The sequence below is a fragment of the Rhea americana genome, unplaced genomic scaffold (assembly GCF_003343005.1).
Source record: "Rhea americana isolate MKP2758 unplaced genomic scaffold, rheAme1 scaffold_141, whole genome shotgun sequence".
Lineage (NCBI taxonomy): Eukaryota > Metazoa > Chordata > Aves > Rheiformes > Rheidae > Rhea > Rhea americana.
Genome location: NW_028185495.1, coordinates 86,457 through 111,217, shown reverse-complemented (window position 1 = coordinate 111,217; position 24,761 = coordinate 86,457).

Sequence of the window (24,761 nt, the reverse complement as noted above, 5' to 3'; positions counted from 1 at the left end):
GTGTCAGTCTGCATAATTCCTTACTCAGCACAGACTTTAGACATGTAGTTTTGATGACAGGGTACTGCAGAGTACCCTGCCTCAACCATACCTTACTTTTTTACAGTATGACAAAACCTGCACTTTGTTAAGGCCCACATTGCTCTTTAGGATAAAAGTCAAATTCTATTACGCAGCTTTAAACAAGAAGAACAAAACATGTTAGTAGAGACATTAAAGTCAAATTTTGCCAATGCACAGAATGTTAGGGAAAGAAAAAAAAGAATCAGAAGGTATGACTTAAAGGTATGATGTGGATATAGTATCTAATCTTAGCTTTTTAACAAAGCATTTACACACTTAAAAAGACGCCAGCTCAGAACTCTTTTTTAACCAGAGAAAGTTGCTGAAGTCATGCTTTGGAAACAAAGTTTGAAATGGCACATAACAGTTTTCCATCCTGCATTCACATATGTCTAAGTAAAAACTCTATTTTTAAATGAGGAAAAAAACCCAAATATCTAGCATCACAAAGAAATTTGCGCCAAGGTACTTGCTTTGGTACGTTTCTAATCACTTTGCAGATAGATAATAGTTTCTGATCTACACAATAAGACTAGACTCCTTAAGCAAGTTAGACATGCAATTAAATTCCTCTTTTTAGAATGTGCATTTCTACTGGAAGAATATATTAATATTTTTTTCTTTACTAAGCTTGGTGTAGTCTTTCAAGAATCCCCGCAGCATGCTGCTAACAAAGTATAAGACTGTGTGTGTTATACATATTTTATATATATATATATATATAAAAATCTCATTTCCTTGTACCGTGCCTCAGAAGAACATGCATAATACTAATCATTGCTAAGTTATTTCATGTAATCTTCATCTTTGTGACAGCCTAAAAAGCTTGTCAAGACAAGAAGCATACCAAACAACTTCAAATGCTTTTCTTTTGCCTTCCCTCCCTCCCCCCCAACAATTCATCTCTCTTGGATAATAAGAGAGAACGGGAGAAGAGGAGGGGGAAAAAAAAAAGAAAGAAAAAAAAAAAAATCTTCAGCTGAGAACCTGGCTGCCATCAAGCCCTCCTCTTGATCAACAAGATCTCTCTTTGTTGCAGTAATACGTATGCATTTATTTAAAGAGGTAATAAACTAGAAAGGCAATCATTCTTTTACTTGGCTTTCAATGTTGTATCTGGGCATATTTAAGACTGTGTATCTGTATTAAAGAATTAACTTTTCACAAAAGCAACTGATACTATTAACGCATCTTTCAACTCTAAGCTACCCCTTAAACTACATGTATCTTTGGAGAAACCTTATGGGGTAAGTATCAATGTATGAGCTACGAGCCTTTATCTTTCATCTTGGAAAAAATTTAGCTGTTTGAATAAAGAAGTGTTCTGTCTTCCTGTAACGTACTATAGTGTTGTCTCCTACGATACATCTTGCGCTTATGGTTGGGTATTAGCAAATGGTTTGTTGCGGGTGGCAGGTACAGCGTCAGTGTCTGAGCAATCCCTCTGAATCAAACATTTAACGTACTGTCTGTCATCAGGAAAGTCAAGGACCAAATCTTGAGTCCCAAAGACAGCGTYGCACCATCCACTGTGGAACAAATGCCTCTTGTTCAACACTCACTGATCTGCYTCAAGTCATTTTTGCCTTGCTCTGTAGTAATTCAAATAAACGTGAGGGAAACACAATACTAACTTCTCCTGACTCTCCCTGCTGACTCTGCCATGACCACTTTGCTTTCTGTCTCCTAAGACCTATCAAAGGGGACCACTGTTCAGTTTTCAAAGGAAAAATTAAATTTACACATTTGCAAGGAATTGCTTTTGAGCAGGAGGGGAGAACAGRGGCTTTCTATGAATCCAACTACCATCCATTGAATTCCTCACAACAACTAAGGTGAAAAGTGTTTAAAAATAATTCTCTGAAGCTCCAATAACTGTTAAAAATACAAAACCCTCTCTCTGCAATCACGTTTTAGCTCTTGGCTATCTAAAGAAAGGAAACAAACAAAATTTGCAGTAAAAATCTATTCCTGAAAGAAATAACAAGATCTTGAAAGGAAAGCTGTTTGGCCAGTTTCTAAATTAACTCTCCTGTATATGTCAATTAATCTGTAAAGTTTTACCAATTATCATCCTTTCTTTCTAAACCACAGGCTAAAACTCTGTCAGTTTTGTCTTGCTGCTTCCAGCTATCCCTCCCACGATAGCATCCTTTTTGTTCAGCTTTTCAGCACTAAGCAAAACTAGTATACATAGCCTTGAACTCCAGCACAGATCTACAAAGCATTTAGTTCAGTATGATATAAAAACTGACAAATCAAGTTCTGTATCATTTACAAGATATATACTTATAGGTTTTAGATTTTTATTGCCTTGGAAAGTTGTATGAAATTTGCTCACATGCAATAATTTAAAGGAAAATTGCCAACTTGAATTTTTTAATAGACTAATCTTTTTAAAATCCCATTTTATGATAATATACTGTCAGAAGAACAGTATTTCCCGATTCTTTGAATACTACATTCTCCCTGTGTAAAAAAGGATCCAAGATCCTCATTTGTTATTTGGCAAATAAAGCTTGAAGCCAGTAGCATTTAGAAAATTCCAGCTAATACAGAACCCCAGAACACATTTAGTCAGGAGTAAGTCCACTGAATTTCTTATTAACTAGCTTTGCAGGTAGCACGTATGGCATGCTCATTTGACCTTCTCCTGACTGCTGTAAGTTTGTGGCCACATATRTCAAGAAACTAAACCAGAGCAAAACAAGTTTGCCCTTCTTTGGGGCAGTGACGAGGAGAATGAAAGACCAACTACATACRGAAAATGTTAGGTAGAATGAAAGATGTTTGCAAACTACAACAATGAAGGTACYGTAAGAATATTTTTCTTCTTCATTTCAGGAACTTCTCTCATGAGAGTTTCTATAACCGCTGATGTTGTACTAGATCTTAGCCATCCACAAAAAAAGGAAGCCACACTAAAGATTCATAGTTGAGGTACTAAGAAAGTATAAAGAAAAGAAAAAGAAAAAAAGAGAAAAAAAAAATTTAGAGAGATGATATCTGAGGGATCCCTTTAGTTTCAAATTTAATATTCATGAAGTATGAATTATATAAAAATACTGCTGATTTCAGAATATCTGCTTTATTCAGCCTGTCACCTTACCTTTATCAATATATGCCAGCCACTAGATCTATGACCGTGACATTTTATTACAAAGATACTTCTACAGTTAGTGACATATTGACTATGATTTCCATTATCCCACAGACAGTATATTTATATGCACCTTCACAGTATAACCCTCATATGCTGCATTCACAAATCAGTGCAGAAACAGCGGCATAGCTGTATGGCTACTCCCCTATAATAGCCAATAAGAGGGGGAATACAGAAAATAAAAAGCAGCTACACAGCTGGTTAGAAGTTTTCTACCAACAGATTTATTATCAGAAAGCAGTGACTCGTCAAAGCCGCGCTGCTGCCTAGGAGGCCTGGCTCCTGAGGGAAACTTGCCCAGTTCGCAACCTCTGCGCCTCTGGGCTTTTGCGGGATTTCTCAAGGTCGCAGGGCTAGGCCAGCTCCGCAAACAGAGACCTCCCTAGGGACAGATGCTGGAGGTTTCCAGCACACATGAAGTCCTCCTCTTCAGAGGACTTTTTGGCTTTGAGTTTTGCATGTTCCCACCCCCCACCCCCCCCGGGTCTTTTTTTTCCTGTGGGATTTTTCCTTGTTTTTAATAGTAGTTTTTATTCATTTCCCTCCACCCCCAAGTCTGGAACAAAGTGGAAATTGTGAGTTTTGACCAGCTCTAACAAGGAGCGGAGAAGCAATCTTACTGCTGAGCTGTCCCTCGGCATGCATTCACACAGTGCTACCGCGCTCCGGGAAGGGAAACCAACGGAGAAAGTACTGCAAACACTCCTGCTCATCTAACAAGGGGAGAGGCAAAGACAAGGACATGGATTTCTTCACTTATTCCTAGCCTGTAGCTACCCTAGTGCTACTGCTAGGGCAGAATGAAATGAGACAAAAAATAGATATGAAAAACACAGACTGACTTTGTTAACCAGAAGAAGTCTTCACTATATTAAYGGTTAGGACACAACAACAGGAGCTTTAGAAATGAACATTTTACAGTTTCTTACAGCTTCCTAAGAACRCAGAAACACTGTACATCATTTACTCTCAGATCATTTATTTTAATTAAATTTAGAGTATACTATAGACATGGCCTTGTTTGTGCTGCTGCCCAAGCAAACAAATTAGAATACTTACTGATAAACCCTGTCCCRGCTACAGTCATTAGCAGTTTACAAACACTGCCACAGCTTTGTTCACATACAGATACCAAGTCAAATAAATTTACTTTAACCTACCTACAAAYCATAAGCCAAATCCTCCTCATTTCACCTCTTGTGAACAGCAGCAGAAGGCATCTCCATCAGCTAAATACCACTGACATTTCAGAGCTGTATCACCTTACGCCATGATCACACCAGACTGCAGCTCAAGAGAACCAAACCCTTCCTTCTTCTCCCCTCCATGGGCAGGAGGAAAACAGGTGTTTTCATTTACACCAGTGAAACCTAAATGTCAGGGTTATAGGAAARATGGAGACTTCAGAGCTTCATTTTGCTCCTAAGTATACGCAGCTGGCTTCTGCTTTCCACCCCCCTTCCACCTCCCCTCCGCCCCACTCAGCTCTAGGCTGCTTGCACCTGCTGACCCAACTCCAGCCACATGCAGGGAGCAGCTGCGGTGGCATCAGCAGCCACCTGGATGTGGGCATTTGTGTCCCTTCTTGGCACTCGAGAAGGGTGCCCCAAAGCTTTTCAGCTCGTCTTGTTTTTACTGTGATTCTGCATGTGATTTCTACTGGCAAATGAAGTAGACATGCGTAACAGTATTCCTATAAAGGGGACCAAGTTATTAGAAAGAGAATGTCCAGGGAATACATAGGGGCTACTCAGTTACTAAAAATTAAAGATTAGCTCTGCTTGAGAAATTTTCTCCTTATTTTTAATTGGAAAATATATTTCTGTACAATCATGAAAAAATCTACTTCTGTATTTCTAACGGAATTTTTAAGAGTTCCAGTCCGAACACACAATTTTATGTTGTCATTGATATTTTGATTTATCACTCTCTTTGGAAGAAAAAAGCCTCAAGCGTTGAAATATTAGAATTTCCCATGAATGAAAATCCTTACTTTTGCTGCTTTTTAAGAATTGTCTTTCTTTGTCAACATTGAACCAGTGCATTCAATCTGACATTAAGTATATCTGAGTGGTCTGCTGGGCTATCAGAAAAATTATTTAACTTCTTAGGCAGAGAGCAAGCAGGGTCAGAAGTACAGACTAGTAGATACTGCTCCCTTAAGGACAGCATAGCTCCAGGAAGATGCATTTAAGCAACTAACCAGCTAAAGCTGAAGACCAGTTTCTGCATTTCTTGAAGAAGTCAAGCAGAAAACAAAACTCAGAGACAACTGCTTAGCATGTTTTGCAGAAATTAGTATCTAAGGGATGCACAAACACTGAACAGAGAAACTTGAATTTCATCCTACCAGTGACAAAAACATTTTTCACTTAATTTGTAAGTGGTATTTTGACCATAGACGTGAAATATATAAGGATAGGGCAAAAAGGATTTTATAAAGCCCTAATAAACTGAAATTACAGTAGAATTTAGTTCCAGTGTGCCAGTGGGACTAGGAGTGTAAAGCTGTGCCAGAATGTTTGCTGAGCAAACTAAAAGGACACATCCCATGATGAATACTGAACCTCAGTGCTTAATGCTGTTTGGCTGCCCTTAAACTGAAAATACTTTAGATCTTTCAACCAGTACAGTGAGCTGGGAGAGGCCTAGCTATTGCCTAGGTTACCTCGCATCCTTCTTCAATAAAGCCACCACATCTGGTACTTCTGTAGTATCGTCTCTCTTCTGAGTTTATTTTTTTACTGTATAAAAGGCCACTCAAAATCTGTTTGGTATTTAATAAATTAACTGTGCTTACACCAGCTTCTGTGATGATGCAGTCAGATGGCTTTAGGCTCGAATGTTGTCTAGTCCTTCCCCAGCATTTTCTATTCCTCCCAAACTTGCCTCCAGGCTCACAGTCCTTTATTTATCTCCTACTTAAACCTTCTACTAAAAGTACATCTTCATTCTGTAGGTCCCACAGATAAAGATCTCTCCCCAACAGATTGCTGCTGCCGAGGGAGGAATATGCTGCCAGTGCAGCAACAAAATCCTCAGCATCCCGCTGCCCATGTATATTCTCCAGGACTGAACTCGGCTGCCATTGCATCCTCCGGTTGCCTTTGGGCTTCCCATGACCCAAAGCATTTGTGCTCCTAAAATTCAAGCACACAAACTGCTTCCAAGAATAAATCACAGCCAAAGATACTCTGCATCTTATTCCATTCCTTTCGAACTGTGTTCTCTGAAGACACTGACTTTTATGAATAGCACTTTTACATACTTTGTTTTCTCACCAAAAGGAATGATTGAAATGTTTCAGTTAAACACAATGTGCTATTGCGAGACAAAGGGTGAGATTAATTAAAGTGAGATTTCAGTAATTTTTACATGCAAAAAATGGGAGGTAGATTCAAACACTGAATGTTTCCAGGCAAATTCAGCATAGCAATTAAAAAGCTGGCCAACTACTACTGCCAATAGTAGTGAATTATACCACATCTCGTGCAAAAAGATGGCTTTCCCAGAAACAGAAATACATTTGTTAATTTTTAAAAAGCAGTATCCAAAAGCATTTTAATAAAATTATTTTATGTCATATACAACAACAATAGTRCAAGTTTATTATTAGACAATGTGCAGGTAATTAGTAAATGAGTAAATGCAATCTTAAGTTATGTCCTTCTGAGTATGATTCAGAAACTATTTTTAATTATGTAACCACACATTGGTCTTGATCCCTATGCCCTTCAAAATACAGATAGAATAAAGGTAAAAATCTGAGAAGCAGGATGGTGCCCAGAAGGACTGAATCTCTAAATGTGACAGGAAAGCATGGGGTATACACAAATAAAAGCACATTGTGAAGGACGTCACAGGAGACAGCAGCAGAGGGTAAAAGAACGCTGATAAAATAATCTTAGCTTGAGATATACTGTCGGTCCTAAAAATAACTGGAGGGGTCAATAAGCATGAGGTAGGATAGTAAAACAGACAGAAATAACCTGCTGTTCCTTCTCCGATTAACTGCTTTTCTTAGCCAAATTTTGAGCAACTCTATTGATCAAAACTAACCTTAAGTAGAACCTGGAAAAGGAACTGGGAAACAGTAAGACTCTTTGAAACACAACGACCATAAATTCTGTGGGGAAAGTAATATTCAGCAGAGAAACGCCGGGGAGCAGCTGGAGGGGGCTGCTCCTCGGCGGCAGCCCTGCAGCCAGGGGCCCCGGTCTGCGGGTGATCCGCAGGTTTCCTGTCCCGGGAAAAGGCCACTTCACCCGGGAGGTAAAGAAAAGGCTCCGAAAGGAAAGGCAAGCCCTTAGAAAGAGCGCCTGAACGGGCGGAAAACGAAAAGCTTCTGGATATCCCCATAACCGTTCACTCCACAGCCGTTTGGCCTTCTATATTCCAACCGAGTTCCAATACTATTTCTACCGATTAAATGAYCTTTTCCCATTTGTTAATTTTTAAATTAGAAATATTTTCAAAACTGTTTAAGTGTTCATAAGGTTATTGCATTCAAAATGCTTCCTATTACATTTTCCAGATACAAGCAAAATTTCACAGAAATCATCAATTTACTGGATGAAGCAAGCAATTTCATCTGAAGTTTAGAAGTCACTCAATAAGTAACACAGCTATTAATAAATTTTTGCTGATAGTATACTATTCCTAACACAAAATGAAGAATATTTCAATATTGATATTTATAATATAGCCTACTCTTTATTAAATTCTGTTAATATTCACCTAATGTCAGTAGCATGACTCAGCTTAGACACTGTCAAAATCAGATATAACAGGGCACATTSAAATGCAGATTCATTTTCCAATAAGCATTGAAGAAATTATTATGTTCCACTAAACAAGGTATTTGAATTTCTCGATTTTATTGCTGTGCTACTAACCCTTTAAAAAGTCTGTAAATATATAGATTTTTTTTAATACGATCCATTGCAGGAAATTCATTTGGGCAAATCCTATGGCATGTGTTATGCATGCAGTTAATTAGATGATGGCAGTACCCTGAGGCTTTAAAAACATATGAAGAAGATTTGATGCAGATCAAGTGTACATGATAATAAACCGTTTACTCTACATTTATTGAAAACAGATAGCTGCTTCAAAAATCAAATACTCCAAAAGAGTGCTGCAGGATATTTAGTGACTACCAGTGCTCAGGAGTTCATATTTGTTAACTCTACAAAAGAAAGGCTGTGCCGCACTTAACCTTCTTTCCCTGCTTCTAAAATAACACAYAAGCACACACCAGCATTCTGGATATGACTTCCTATGTTGACCTAATAACTTCATTTTCACACTGATTACTTTCCAAAATTTCTCTTGTACGYGACCCTCATCTTCATGTCTGTCTTTTCCTTTGGAGAGTTCACCTAGTTTGGAGGTAACATAATGCTGAGCAGCCGCCCATCCTCATGTGAGTTCCTTAAACCCATCATCCTGCTGCAACTTGCTGACCCTCAAAATAAAGAACATGAGAAATAGCCTGTTGCATCAGACCAGCGACGCACCTGCACCACTACCCTGCCTCCAACAGTGGYAACAAGAGAGGCTGTTGATGGAGGGAAGTGAGCTCCGCTGCACCCAGCCACCCCAACGCACGGTSGCTCCAGGCAGCTTAGTGGCTGCGTCCCCCTTTATACCCTTTAGTGCCTCCCCCGGGATCATGGATTTGTCTAAACCTTCTCTGAACACGCTATACGCTTTGTGGCCACAAACTGCTGAAGTTATGAGCGAGTTTAGCTACGAGAAACTACAAATGCAGGCATTTCCTACAGAATGGAAATCTATATATTCTCTTTTTTGATCCAGTCATGCCAGCAATGAAATTACGGGACTTGTTTGTCACGGCTCAGGTAGTCTCGATGCAAGGGAGGAATCACAGAAACTCTCTGCGCCCTTTCTAAGCCAATCAGTAAAGTGGAGATGTTCAACATATAGATCCAGGATCATAATATTCTCCGTCCTCACATGGATAGTTATCTAAGAATGTGGTCACACCTCAAGAGTTTAGAGACATTTTTTCTAGAATTCCTTAGCACTGTTAGAGCTTTTTTTTTAAAAAAAAGAATCCCCAAGGTTGCTTATTTACCATGCACATCACTATATGAAAGAAATTCATGGGCGTTGTAATGAGCAAATGCTTACAAACTTTAAGGAACACCAGCTTAAGATAGAAACTCTGCTTGTTTAATTTTCTTGTTGTTGTTGATGTTTCTGGTATCTGATTAATTATTTTTTGCATTGGACAGCAATTTGAGCATACATCACTCCTTCTTCCATAAAAATTGAACTTTGTCTAGTATTTAGATTACTTATTTTTTATGATGGAAAAAAAGCAGTTATATACATTCRACCATGTGATAAATCAAGCAAAGGATTGGATTACATCTATTTAAAAAATCTATTTAAAACTGAAAACTGGTAAGATTGGTGCTGGTCCCTTGCAAATCCTCTTAGTTAAGACTTCTTTTTTCACAAAGATTGAAAAGAAAACATATTTATCTATGTCACTATAACATGAATAGCAAAAATAGCTATTTGCCCCAAAGTCTCTCTTTGCCAATTGCATAAAAGCAAAATGATGACAATTTGTTTCAGCTTGACAGAGTTGTTTCTACCACTAATTTTTCTTGTCTTTCTATAAAGCCCTGAGTTTCCTGCTGCCTGATACAAGAAAARCAGTAAGTATTTCTAAGCCACTATATTGATGAGTGCCATGAAGTTTCAACTGACTAAGCATTAATTAAGCAAGAAAGGCTTGTCCCAAGAATAATTTTGGATTGAGGATGTTAAATTTCAAATAAGTTTTTGATGATATATAAATGTATAACCACGTGTTTTGCTTTTTTATGTGACATAGTTGATACATGCCACAGTTCATATATAGTTCTTGTTTAATATATTTGCTTTACATATAAATTTTCAGATATAAAGGACTTTGATTTTTTATTCCTTTATATTCTTGTTATACAAGGAAAGCTAGTGTTTTGCACAGTCACATCAATTCAGTAAGGAAGCTGAAAGGTATTTTGCATTTCTTGACTCCTTAAAAATGCCCAATGGCTAGTTTTCAGAGAAAAGGAAAATAAATGTTCAAGTGAACAAATAAAAGTTGAGGTGCAAACAAGTACTTAAGAGAGTAAACTTTCACATTAACAGAGTTATGGTAGAACTAGACGTGCAATCTTTCAAAGCCCATTGCAGAGACAGACAAGGCATTTCTATGAAAAAACTCCTTATAACTTTCTGGTACAAAATCAGCACTTGCATGGGATTATAAATCCCCTTTAATCACAGTAATGGTCTGCAAAGCAAAAACAAATCAGTTCTATGCTTCAGTGAATGCATCTTTAGTCTAAATGAAATCTAAATCTGACAGAAYGTTAATTCAGGCCCTTCAGTTCCTGCAGATCTCTGAAGGCAAGAATATCAAAGAAGGCCTCTGGTCCTAGCTAACATTTTGAATGACAAAGTTTATTTGTGTCCTTTGGCGGAGTGGATGTTCTGTTTTAGCACTTCTTTGACTTTAGTAAATCACAGCAGCACTCCAGCAATCTGGGGAATGGTGATACAGCAGCAGGCACATTTAGCTATGCCACGCACATTTTCAGCATTTTCAGAAAAGTCCCAGAAAGTCCTTCAGTGTCTTCTGCAGCATTTACATCTGCAGCAGTAATGAAGGCCCAGTGTTAGAAAGGTATCCTTTAACAGAAAAGGCAAAAACTGAGCCAAAAACAAAGAAAGAAGGATGAAAAGGAATACGCAGAGAGAGTTCAAACAAAAAGCCAAGGACAAATAACTCTGAGTAAGATGATTATGAATTTGAATTTATTTCCTTGAATAGAAATTACCACACAGCACTACGCATACACTTCTTATTAATGAAAAATGCTAAAATAGGCACTCAGTTGCCAAATCCTAAGTATCAAGATGGAAACAGCTATTCTCCAGGCTACTTAAAAAAACAAATTCAGTTGAGGAAGAATATGTCTAAACTGCAGCAATAACTTGGATGATCAGTACTACTACATCTGAGAATACTTAATAGCATATGGTACAAAGCCTATGTGCTACAGTGTGAAATAATATTAGTTAGAGAAGCATTCTTCAGTGCTTCTGTCCTAAGAGTCATGTATAATTCTGCAGTTCTTTCTCAATCAGGTGTGGGAAAAATTGTCCTGAACATAAATTTGGCACAAATCTTCTGGAAAAGCAATGAGAATTATGAGAAGTGATGAAATAGTGTAAGTACTCGTGGAAATACACTGTTAATACAATTCATGGGTGATTACCAGAGAGCTTCACACTGAGGTATGTAGTGCTGAACACAGTACAGARCTTGCAAGGCTGAGAGACATTGGTCCTGGACCCCAGAAGTCATAGAAGCTAGAAGAGGACAAGGATTTAGCATGTCTTTTCAGTGCAGCRTGAGTGACCTGTCAGGAGATTTTATATGTGAACTGGGACATAGTCATCAGCAATATCTACACAAGACTTAACTCCACAATGAAGAACACCACATTGTCCAATATAAACAGCCAAAATACTTTGTATTGCTAGAATATAAGCAGCTGTGACAATTTCTCTGTATGTTTGTATAATTTGAAGCCACATGTCAGTCCAAGTGCGTGATCAAAGCAAAAGGATGGAATAAAACAGGAATAATRGCCAAAGAAAATCTTTTTTCTGAGCTGCAGATGAAGCAGCCTGTCATAACTTTTTCTACARCCTTACTGATACATTAATGACAGCTGTGGATTTCATGCAGAAAGACTGAATTTTTGCCTGGTGAATGTGAAACACTGTCTGAGTCTGTATTCTTTTTCCTTCTTCCTCTCTCCAAATTCTTTTCAAAAGGGAGATCGGGAGCTATGTTCTGCAGAAAATAAAAGCATTCTTGTCCTGCAAAGAGAAGTGGTACCAGTTCTACTGCAGCTCAAAGCTTCTCATCTCTGATTTAYTGTCCAGTGAATATTTAGAAGCAATACATAATCAGAATGAGTATGCTAGTGAATGTGTAAAAATCTGAGTGAAAGAATATCTACAGTGATTAAGATGTTACTGTCCTCCAAAGTAGCAGTCTAGGGTACTTACAGTACTCTAGAGAAACACAAACACAGGACAGAAAGGCAACATTACAGCTGTAATGCTTCAAATAACATAGAGCAATTCGAAAATTCCCTGCATTGGAGAGAGAATCTTGCCTGCAGGGTTTTAAACTGACTGTCTCAATCAAGAAAAACAACTGCAGCATTTACCTTGTGATCCTGAAAAACAATAAAACAAACATTGCTCAAGGCTAGATCCTGAATATGCCATAGAACAGCATGCAGCACCTAGCCAACACTGGTATCCATTCCTTCCTAGCTTTCGTTCTGTTCTCTTACATGGCAGAAGTTCCTATTTATACTCAGCTACTAGTAGATAATTTCCATAGGAAAGTGTGATTTAGGAACATTTTTCACAAATGGGGTCAAAAGTGAGGTTAGTTACAGCTCATGTTTGGCATTTATGCAATAGGATAAACACTTCCGTTGAGAAACCATGTGCTATGCACTGCTCAGAGAAGGGATAGTTAGCTCACGTGGCAATTCATTAGCGTAACTCCAAAAAAAACCAGGGTCAGCTTTGAGTGAGTTCCAGACTGCAAGGATCAGCCTGTTCATGGCAACACAGAACACACAATCCTCATTTAACCACAGTCTATAGTAAACATGACAGTTGCTCTTATGGCATCTATTCCAASTGTGATTTCTTAAATAATTTAAAATACTCTTCAAATTCTGTCCGGAAAATATCAAAAAAGACTATAAAAGGACATAAAGGTCAACATCAATTTTCAAGCATAGATGAAAAACAGAAACAGAAATGGCTCTTGCTTAAAATGAATTTTAAATTTACATGGCAAAATATGTCTCCTTTTTGTCTTGTGCCAACATGGAAAAAATACTGATTTAATTTGCGAGCTATATAAAAAAAACAGAAGTAGAATGTGGGTGTCTGAAATACAGTAATTCTGAAAGAGTAATTCCTATTGGAAATTAAGTATTAAATTATAGTGATGATATGCATAATCTGTGTTATCCTGCTTTACCTATCTTCTCCTTCACTATGTTGGAAAAAATAGAATTAGGATTATTCAGAGCATCCCAGACTGAAATATACTGAAATATACTTAAAAGAAATTACTGAGATTTGGTAGCTAAAGAAGATGCTAATTACTCTTGTGGAAATTACTGCTTGATGAATTTCTTTTTATKATGAATATATATGTATATATGTGTGTGTGTGTATATGTGTGTAAACAGATACATATAAAAAAAATTTCCTGAACCTTTAAATATTTCAATTAAAAAAAACCCTTATGTTATTTTTCTGTCAGGATAATGATACAGAAGTTTAACATTTTCCCAAATACTCTATATGTAAAAGGAACAGTTACTTCTGCTGTTTCTTTTAAGASCTGGCAAACTGAATCAGTATTTTTCCCTGGCTGGACCTACCGAAAGTCTTAAGCTCCTACAAAACGTTCATACTGCATCACCAAAGCAGAATCTAAAAGGAAAAGTAGCAGCACGCATGCAAGAAGTGACCCTCCGGCTGCAATCTAAGAGTTAAGAGTGATTTATTTATGGGAACAAGCCCATGTCAGGTTGGCAGAACTCTAACTCTTTGCTTCACATCTCCTAGGAGGAGATCTTACCTACAAGGCTACCTTGACTTTTACATCTGATCTATTTAAGTTGGATTCAAGTGCTAAAAACCCCCTGCAAGTTGTACGAGTAGGACAGACGTGAAGGAAGAAAAGTCTTGGACCTCCTTTGCCCTTTTTAAATTAAAGAGTTGTTCAAAGCAAGGACCAGAATACAAGCTTCTTACGCAGTAGATCTCATGACCAAAACGTTGCAAACAAGAAGACATCACTACCCACCAAGGAATTTCAAAATAAAGTAGTTAGAAACAGAACTACTGAGGGGCCTGATCTTGTCAACATGAAAAACTGCAGTTCAGTAGTCCGGCAGAAAGAGGCAAGAACTTAAAAACAAAGCTCTATATTGGAAACGTTGGGCGCTTTGGTGGCTGCCAGTGCTTAATTGTTCCCCACTAAAGCTGCCTGATGCCCGACCCCTTTTCTTCGGTGGGACGTTCACAAGCCGGTTGGCCTTCCACAGAGCAGCGACGCAACCGCTTGCGGGTCAGCCACAACAAATGAGATTCCAAAATGAACTGAAGTGGCAAATTTTAGTTAGAATAGATATGGCATCTTGTGAAAAAAGATTCCAGCATGACAAAACGCATGCACCTGCCTTATTGACAGAAACAGGAAGGGAAATGCTGGCGGCTGTGCAGATGTTCTTACACCATCTGACCCAGTGATAGTGCCACAACAGATGRTGCTACTGGGGCAGATACAGCCTCCACTCCTCAACTGGCACTTCCCCAGAGCACTGCCACTATCTCAGGCTATTTATGTCCAAAGATTTCCCTGCCCCTCACTAACATTTTTCTTTTAGCTCATTTTTCCTTTTATTTTGTTCGTTCATATTTACTTCTCCACTTCCCAGGAGCACACTCATTATCCATATTTGATGAAATCATGCTTCATGATTTCGGCCCAGCTGTCTTTTACAGTGATCTACTCACACCTTTAGAGAAACCCCATTAAAAGCACCTTTTTTGTTGCTATTGTTAAATAAAAGATTATGCTCTAGAGAAGATAATGTAGTCTCCAGAGACAAAATGATCCTGCTGATCAACATTTGCAGCACTGTCCCAGTCCACCTCCTGCTTATACCAGCGTTTGTAATTTTTTTRTGCTGTCTGCTGCTATACGTCAGGATATTTCACTGTGGTGCTAAGCCTTGAGCTAAATATCTCTYTCATGTAACTCTATTGATTGTCAGTAATATACATCAAAAATTGTTTTAACTTCTCATTTTATTTTAGTCTTTTTTCCATTTATTGCAAAATCTGTTATTGCCAGTAACAATAATTATAATCTGCAAACTGTAGTGTGCACTGCCTCCAAATGGAATCTAAAAGTTGTCATTTTTCAATAAACCTCTCCTAGGTTAGTTGAATATGCACATACTGCAAAATCCAAATTCCCTTAATGATTATAATGGTTCTGCCAAACAATTTTAACTAGTTTTATTAGCTTTTATGAGCTTTACTAGGAAGACAAGTTAGGTTCTGACCTCATCAAATTCAGCAGAAGAAATATTGAATGCAGGAACAGAACAGTGTTTTACTCTATCTCAGCAATCCTTGGGCTTAAAATCTATAATGAGATCTCTATCAAAACATTCTCTATATTTATTTCTACAGCTTTTCTATACACTTGTTTATGTCTGTGGACTTTCCATAGTATACTTTTTATCTTACATCCTACAGCAAATAAAGATTTCTTAGTGCAAATCCTAACTTCTAACCAAATGATTAATTTTATTTACTTTAAAGAAAAGTCTCCGAAAGAAATAATTCTACCTTAGGAAGAGGTCGGTTCTGCTGCCATTCCTTCCACGCTTGTGTAACCTCTCGGTGTTCTAATCTTCTCGAACATGCAAGCATCCTGCCTTCATTTAGGGTGTCTCAATTCTGTGCAGTTCTGAATAGCAAAGATTGAATACCTATCCAGATATCGCACGAAGTACTCAAATGTTTCCAAAATATTTTTATATTCTTTTTGATTTTATTTCCCAATGAGAAAGAGATATCCCACTTCTAATACATACAGCTACTCTTAAAAAAATTTAAACTCCGTGAAGTTTCTTTACTTTACAACATTAAGTAAAGAATTTTCAAAGACTGAAATTTGAATATTTCCTACAGCACACTTACTCTCTATTGCCAAGGTCCAGAAAAGTCCTTTTCTCATCCTATTTAATACAATTTCTGCAAGGAAACTCATACAGACAAAAAAGGCAGAAAATGTGGCTAACTTGTAAAGCAATTTCTTAGAACAACATCAACAAAAAAATTAACTTGATGTATGCAAATCTGCAACTGAACTTCACAAATACACTAGATTTTCTTGCTTCAAATAGAAGATTAAACAGAAATCTTGAACAGAATTAATAAAATAATGTAGTGCTCAATGTGCAAACTATAAAAATCTTATCACTTAGGCATGGCATAGAACAAGTTTTGATCTTCTATTTGTCAGAAGTTCAGTTAGTTATAGCAATAGAAACATTGGAATGATATGAATTCTAGAGCATATTTCCTCATAAACTAATTTTCATACACTTAAGTAAAAGTGTCAGTGTGTATAAAAGCCGTATTTGCTGAATATATCACAAATCCAGAATGTTTATCCCTATTTCCTTGCCATCCTCATGTTCTTCTCAAAATAGTTATGTGAAACCTTTGTGATGGCTTGTATCTTGTCTTACTGCTTTTCCTCATGCTAATCAGAAGAAACATGCTCACCCAGATCACATTAATACTTTTTCTGCCTTCAGTATTACAACCACATCTGTGCGCTTCTAAGCATTAAACATATAAAAGGGTTTTGTAAACTATCCGTTTAATTATGATTATACCTTGCTCTTCACAGGTGGGATGGTTATTTCCTACTAAAACAACTATAGTACTTCAAGAAATGCTTCTGTCATAATACCATTGAGAAATGCATTGCTGAACAGTAATTATCAGAACTTAATATAGACCTTATCAATATCCATAGAATCTAATATTAGTAGCAGTCTCATACTTATCATTTAATGTTATAATTGGCCAAATGCAGCTGCCTAATTTTGAATATCAATGAGTAAGGTTGAATGTACATTAATCTATGACTAAAAATTGAATTAATGGGGATATTTCAGGTCTGCTCATGCTATTTTCTGTCAACAATGCCTTTCAAACCTGCCATGGAAATTCAGTCTGTGTTTTGCATGCCGACATCACTCTAACGTGCCTAATCACACTACTTCACACTCTTGTTTGGGAAGCTGAAGATGACACTAGTTACAAGACGGCTAAGAATGAAAACAGAGAAATGAATAAGGATAGAGTGATATATTTCTGATGAAGTAAAGTAGGAAAGCAGAAAAATTTAAAAACAAGTGAAAGAAATATGGAAAAAATTAGCATACGAGGCTATATCTATATCTTTTTTCTTTTTTCTCGTCTTTGACATTTCAGCATTCATTTAATTGACTAATGACTTCCCTCTAGGAATTGAACAAATGCAGCTGTCAGTGCTAATTTTTGTAGATCTTTCTATAGCTTTGCATGCCATTGACAGTGAGTTCTTGTTGGTTTAACTGCTGGCAGGGTTAGATGTGATTCCCTGAATGAGCAGAAAGAATGGAACTATTAAGAGATAAAATGTGAGTGAGCAATTGCTCATCCATATCACAAGAGACTGGCTTTTAAAGGACTCAGCTCTTCTCCTTTCCCATCCACTGCGTACGAAAATCTGAGGTAATAAAGAGATAGCTTGGATGTCAGTTGTATCAATCCCTTTGATGATTTACGTTTCTGTGTGTCTCTTTCCTTGAGCACAAAGGAATCGTTTTGGCATTTCTGACACCTGGTCAAGATAAAGGTGTGAATTATTGAAGGAAAAAATAGAGGGATGTTGCCAAGTTGGAAAAACAATTCCAACAACATGGCAGAGATAATATATCTGGTTGTGCTATTCAAGATGGTCAGACACATTTCACTTACAGCTTGCCTCTTTGGAGTATTCTGCTTTCCAGTGCCCTTGTATTCCCTTTCCAGCTCCCAGAATGGCTTTTGTAGCTAGCAGAGTGTGTAGATAAAGCAATCAAAATCATCTTGCTCCAGGGATGAGTTCAGGCTTTGATCTAAATGTACTCCAAACCCATCCCCAGCTATGAGGGGAAAGTTAACTAATTAACTTAGAGCTGTTCATTTAATCTGGGAAGATTCATCTGACATCTGTCTACAAATACCTCCTCCTCCGTGGTAGATCTGTGAACCTCAACTTGTGGCAATGCTTCATGTTTATGTTTTCTTATCCCTAGGCTCTCCAGGCATTTGCTACTGGTAACTGTGGAGAGACAGTGTAGATAGGCTACTCGTTCACGAGGTATTATCATTCTTATTTTCTCAAGTTCTTATAAGTTTAAGAAGCTGGCTTTGATGATAGCTGCATCCAGTTTGGAGCACCAGCTTTATAACCAGTAGGGTGAAAGTCCACCTTTTCTTCCACAGTCTCTCCCGGTAGATCTGATGGGCCTAACCAGTCCTTCCATCTTTTGGTGCAGCRTCTAGGGCAGGGCAACCTCACTGCAGCAGAAAGTTTGGGCAGCATCACCTCTGCTGAAAAAACGAACTCCAGAGAGCACATCCAGAATGAGGCTGCGATGGCTGTGCACATCCCTCCAGTGCTGCATGGCACCTTCACACACCCAGTGATCTGCAAAGTCCTTATTTGTTTCCTACCTCCACAACACAGTATCTTTTTCTTCATTCATGGCAGTAGAAATGAAAACATTTGATGTGCTGTCATGACCAGTTTCTATATTTAAACCTGATATGGGTTGCTAGAACAGTCGCCAGTGAAAAATTCGTCCTTGCAAAGAATTCTGCCTCCCCTGGAGGAAAGTTTGGTCTTTAAATACAGTTGGCTGTGAGAAAATGCCAGTCACGAAGTGTGACAGTGCCTCCTGATTAAGGTAGATGTCTCTGAAATTGAGACAAAGGAATATTTAATAAATATTATATTTACATTCAATTGATGAGGGTAGGCTATCAAAAATACTCTTTTCTATTGTAAATATTGTAAATTAATCAAGACTTATTGATCTAAATAGTTTCTAATCATAAAACTCCATATATGTATTTCCTGTTTGTAGGCCCACAAGTCAACTCCTTAATATAGATCTGTTCAAGCATATTGCAAACCAGTTTATCCCAAGTATTTCTGGGATATAAAGAACCCCAAGAATTTATTTATGCTGAGGAAAATAATCAAGATTCAAGAAAAAATGTGTTCATGTGAATGTATGGAATATTATCATAAATGCAGTTGTATGAAATATTTCCAAATAGCAATATTATCTACTCTTTTGAAGACTCATCAGGCTTAGAAAGTGATTATACAAATCATTTTCTTAATCAAACAAGATTATCTGCCACCTGTAGGCTGCTGAGATTGTGAGTAAGCTGTACATCATATTAAAGTACAGCAACAATGAGTAATGTCAGTTTAGGTTTGAATAGAATGGAAGAATAGCCTGAACCATTATAGAGAAAAATAAAACCAATTCACTTAATACAGTAGGGGGATTTTTTCTACGATATGCCAGATCTAAAATCAATATTAAAAAGTTTGTCAAGACTGTCTTTCCAGTGTCCCTATATTTTAACGCAATTCAAATAAACAGTTTTGTAGCAGAACTAGAAACATAATACTGGAAACAATTTTTGATCTGATATTTTCAGTATTTTGTAAAGAGCTTGTCTACAGACATTTTAAAAGCTGAACTATATTCAACAATCCAAACAGAGTAGAAATGCTTTTTGTCTGCATCCTCAAGTTGAGAGAAAAGAAACTGCATTTAGAAAACAACTTGAATTTTGAAGTTAGAACTAAAAATTTGTACCATCATCCATGTTTATTAACTAGTCCATTAAATATCAGTATGTCTCACAGTGTTACCTTTTTCTGTTAATTTATTTAAGTTTCCAGTTGTATTTCCTGCCAGGATCAGAGTCATAGCTGAGAAATAACTTAATTTGATTTTAGAGCTAAATCCACAAAGAGATATGTTATCTCAGCCTTAGCTTATAAATCTCAGATCCTAGAGATTTCAGTAGTAATACTGGTTACTGAACGCTAGGATTTTTTTGCTTCCTAAGTGTGTGCTTTATCAATCTGTTAATTATATACCCTTGTTTGAGCAAAAACTTTTCAAATACAGATTCAACACTTGCACATACATCTTCTGACAGATCATGCGAGTGTCAGCACTTTTGAAGAACTGGGTCCTGAATTAAGACATATCTACAAAATCAGGCCAAGAGAGAGATGAGCTATAAGAAGTCTGGCAGCCAGAAGTCCTAAATTTAGTAATCCTAACCTCAATACATTTTTTAGCTCTTTCTATGCTCTACCTAAATCTCGTAACTTTTCAGCCTTTTTCTAGCACTAAGGGGTATTACACAAATATTTCCAATAGGACAAAGCTTTAAGAAATCCTGTTTTCCCTCCGCAGGCTCTGGATGTCTGTTTTTACCTCTTCCTTGCAATTCTCTGTCTCCTCAATTGTCCCTGTCTGTAGAGCCCTTCCACAAACTGATGACTAAAATGATCAAGGCTAATACAGTAAAATCCCTCTCTTTCTCTCTCTCTCTAAAATAGGAAAAGTGGACTGTATTTTCCTAAACAGAATATCATCAGTAAGTCAATTTACCCAGCAAACCTCTCCATCCACACTACAGTAATAAGCTGAACAGCCAAGGGTAGAGCTTAGCAGAGACTTCTTTAATAGTCTTTGCAGACGGAGGAAGTGTTTGCAAAATAACAGAGCCCAGTGGAAGAKATTTATTAGTATTTGTGAATGCTTCAGAGACAGTATGTGACTTTTTTTTTAATGTTTACAGAACATACCAGTAAGAGCTAATGAAGGCTTAGATCAGGACAAGTTTTACCTCATTATATTGCTGTGATTTCTCATATATCTCTTAACTTCTAAGCAGGATCTTTTGTGCGACTAGCTAGCATACTTGCTGAAATTACAGGTTGGGGAATACATCTCACACAGAAATCTGCAGGTGATTTGGCCTCAGACAGCTTTGTTTAAGACCTTGCAAGTTAGTCACTTGACATTTATTATAAATAATTACTACGAATAGTTATCCACAGTCAAGATAGTCATAGAACTATTGTCCAACTTAAACACAATAATCACTGCAACATCTCTTCTCTAGAGCAAAAGAAAATATGTTGTAGACCATTGTCCACAGAGAAAATGAGCAGGTTAGGAACAGGTACCTAAACTTGCAAAAGAGGGAAGACCTGAGCCTGCACAATGTCCTTTAACTGCTGAGGCCTTTAATCGAAAGGGAAGTTTTAAATACATTCCTATCTTGCTTCCAGTACGTTATCATAACTTAACTTGCCAGATTTCAAGCTTGTGGATCCGTGGCCATGAGCTTACCTGAGGAGCTCCTTTAGGGAGCTTTACATGTGCATCCTTTCCCAAGGATGTTCACTGCATCTTTGAGAAGTGGACCATATATCACAAAATAGCTCATTTTCCTTTGCTATTGCTAACTGTCAGTGTTATTCATATATGATTTCACTGACAGTAAGCCAAAGGAAGAAAATTTTCACTCATCCACTGTTTAAAAAGAGAATTTAATAGAGCTGTGACATCTCAAAGGACTTTCATTTTAATCTTTCATACTATCTCATTATGATTTTTGCCCTCTCTGACCTCATATAAAAAGATTTTTTCTTAGTGCTTATGATTATCTTTTCCCTGGTGATTACTCTCCTGTATCTTGCTAATCAGTAAGTAGCTATTCTAATTTTCAGAGCTACTTTCCTAATATGTCTGTAAGTAATGGCATGAAATACATGGCTGGCATGCATCAAAATATATGAATTTAGCCTGCAGCAGAAACTACAGGCACTTTGAGAAGATTTTTTAATTATCAACTTTTTCTTCTGTTTTGTTTTTAAGTAGGTATCATTTTTTTCAATTAGTTGTGTAGTTCTGCAAAATGCGATATATTAATAGGTTATAACACTGAAAGTACTATTAAAAGCAATGCCTGAATTGCCTCTCTTCTTTTCATATAGTAATATCAGATTTGAATATCAAATATTCAGTGACATGAATGGAGCACACAATATGCTTCAGTAAACACAGTCACAGAGAGCTTTAATTTATATCTTATCTATTTGTCTTCTAAGCATATTTTTAAAGTGCCTAATTGTACAGAACTGGTGTTATACATATATTTATATATTTCTTTAATCTTTTTTTCCCCACAATTCAATTTTTTGTCTTATTTTCCTTAATCTTTTTCTTTCTTCAGTTTCTTCTTGTTTCTCACCATCTTCTTCTGCTTTCTATTTCCAAAATATGAGCCATAACAGGAAAAGACATTTGCTAAAATTTGAGTGTGGCATCATGATGCAAGTTTAGCTTAGCTAGTAATCAGTCTGATCTTCTCTAGGAAAGGATTCCCTACTTAASGCTCCTCAAGCTATGCCATCCCTGAAAAACTCATCTGCACCATGTATGATAAACATGTTTATATGAGAGTCAGATCCTTTTTAGAGCCTTTTAAATTAGGATTAGGCCTTTTCTGGAATCCAGTATAAAATGGGATCCTCTTAGGGTTCTGGGACTTTTTCATTGGTGGGTTTTGTGTTTTGGGGGGTTCTTCTTGCACTTAGAAGGCACAATGACACTCACTGTATTAACGTAGTTTTTGCATGTCTCACTTAACCGATTTTAAAATGAGTTTCAAAAGGCATTTTTGAAGGTGACAATCACACAGCAGTGGAAGAACCCTCTTGGCTACAATACACCTTAGGACAGTTAAAGAGCACCCCTGGAGAAGATAGGGTGTAGCTTACCTGAAGATGATGAAAAGTAAGTCTTACTACTTTTGAATTTTGTGGGGGCAGAGTAATTGATGGAACTGAGACATCTGCTTAGCACAGACAGCTATACTACTACATGGTTCAGAAACCACAGTAGAAAAAAAATGATTGGAAGTTTCTGTTCCATTTATGGCTTGAGTAATTATTTTATGATGTTGGAAGATGTATTTATTCTCTTTGTCCTCTCGTCTGTAAAATGGCTAGCGCTGGGTTAATTTAAGTAATACTTGTCAATTACTTGAAGAACCTTGGCTGGAAAACATTATAAAAACACCATACATTAATGCAATAGTGCTCTTTATGACACAGTTTTTGTATAACTATGACTCAAATAAAATATCACATTGTGATTTGCAACCTGCAAGGACTCATACAGGATAGATTAATTTAAAATGAATCCCTTCACCAGTTCATTTTACACACAGTAATGAATGCTGAAGGTTAAAAGACAGCAAATTGGAACAGTGTTCAGGATAAGAGTTCTAAGGAAGTGTTTTTCAATACATTTTTAACATATTCCTCTTAGGCAGACCTCAGCTTTTTATTTTATCACAATAAAGAAATGAGAAAAAAACCTTCACATAAGATGAATTAGAGGAATTAGTAAAATCTGGAATCATGAGATACTTCCAATTCCGTCAATAGACTGGGAGATAAGATGCAATAGTGGTTAATTTTCACTGTGGCAAAAAAAGGCATAATTTCCTATACTTTTAGTACTGTATTATCCACATGGGAGCTGTTATTATCTGCATAATGTACTGAGCCATCTGCAATTAGGCTTGCTTTTCATATTAGTCTCTCTTGGTTTAAAGTCACTTTCACTTAAATTGATAAAATTAAATTAGCAGTCATTTCTAGACCACTGTAAGTTTTTTTCCTGATAATATTTAGCAACCTATTGTTGCCGTACTCTATGCTTACACGCTGCAGCTTTGCATGCAGTTTGGTAAAAACTGATATGGCACAAGGGATGAGGCCTGGAGGAGTCATCCTGGATCTGTGAAGAGTCTATATTCCCTTTCATGCAATTCTTCCAATGTAGCTAGTATATCAAGTAGGAATTAAATTCATATAGCTACTGGATATTTCCCCATGGAGCCACCTTGCCTTTACTTTTTATTCCATAGCTTCCAGAACTGTACTATGGGGTACATTAAAGATTAAAATATTGATTAAAAAAAAGGAATCAATACTGGTCCTTGTTGTTAATGAGATTGTCAGATGTGCCGTCCGAAGAGCCAGCATTGCAGATTTCATCCTAGAGAAGGATGAATCCTGACATTACATCTTTCTAAGAAGACTACTGCCTCTCACACATATTTTATAATGTAAAAATTAATTAGGCCACTTCATCAGCCATCCCTGTAGTGCTAGTAATGAATGGTAGAAAAAGTTAAAAGGGATATTAAAGCCTATTGAAAGCAGTTACTGAAGTTACTGAAACAGTGAGATTGTCCCAATAAAAAACACAGATGTTGAGGAAGTTCAATTACAATAATTACTTGGCCTGTGTTACTTTGCAGATTTAATACTCACTTTTTTCTCACAATGCCAAATGCAAACTGTATAACATATGGAGAATCAGTACTGAACTTTCTATGCTCTTCATTCAGATAATCCTTTGAAACTGGATCACTCTTCCTTCCCTCTTACCCTACTCCTCCCCTAAAAAGACAATTTGTTTGCTATTATAGATTTGACAAAAAAGGAAAGCTAAACATTTCAATGAACAGTAACAGGATGCCATTACAATCCATCGAGAATTAAAGTCATTTTATATTTGTTCTTTTACGTGTATGTATTAAATAATACACAGGTGCTGGGCCTTTCTCAACTACAGAGCAGAGGTGCCAGAGGAAAAATTAATCACTATTCAGTGTAACAAAATCTGACCTGCATAATTATGAAGAGAGAAAAACAAAA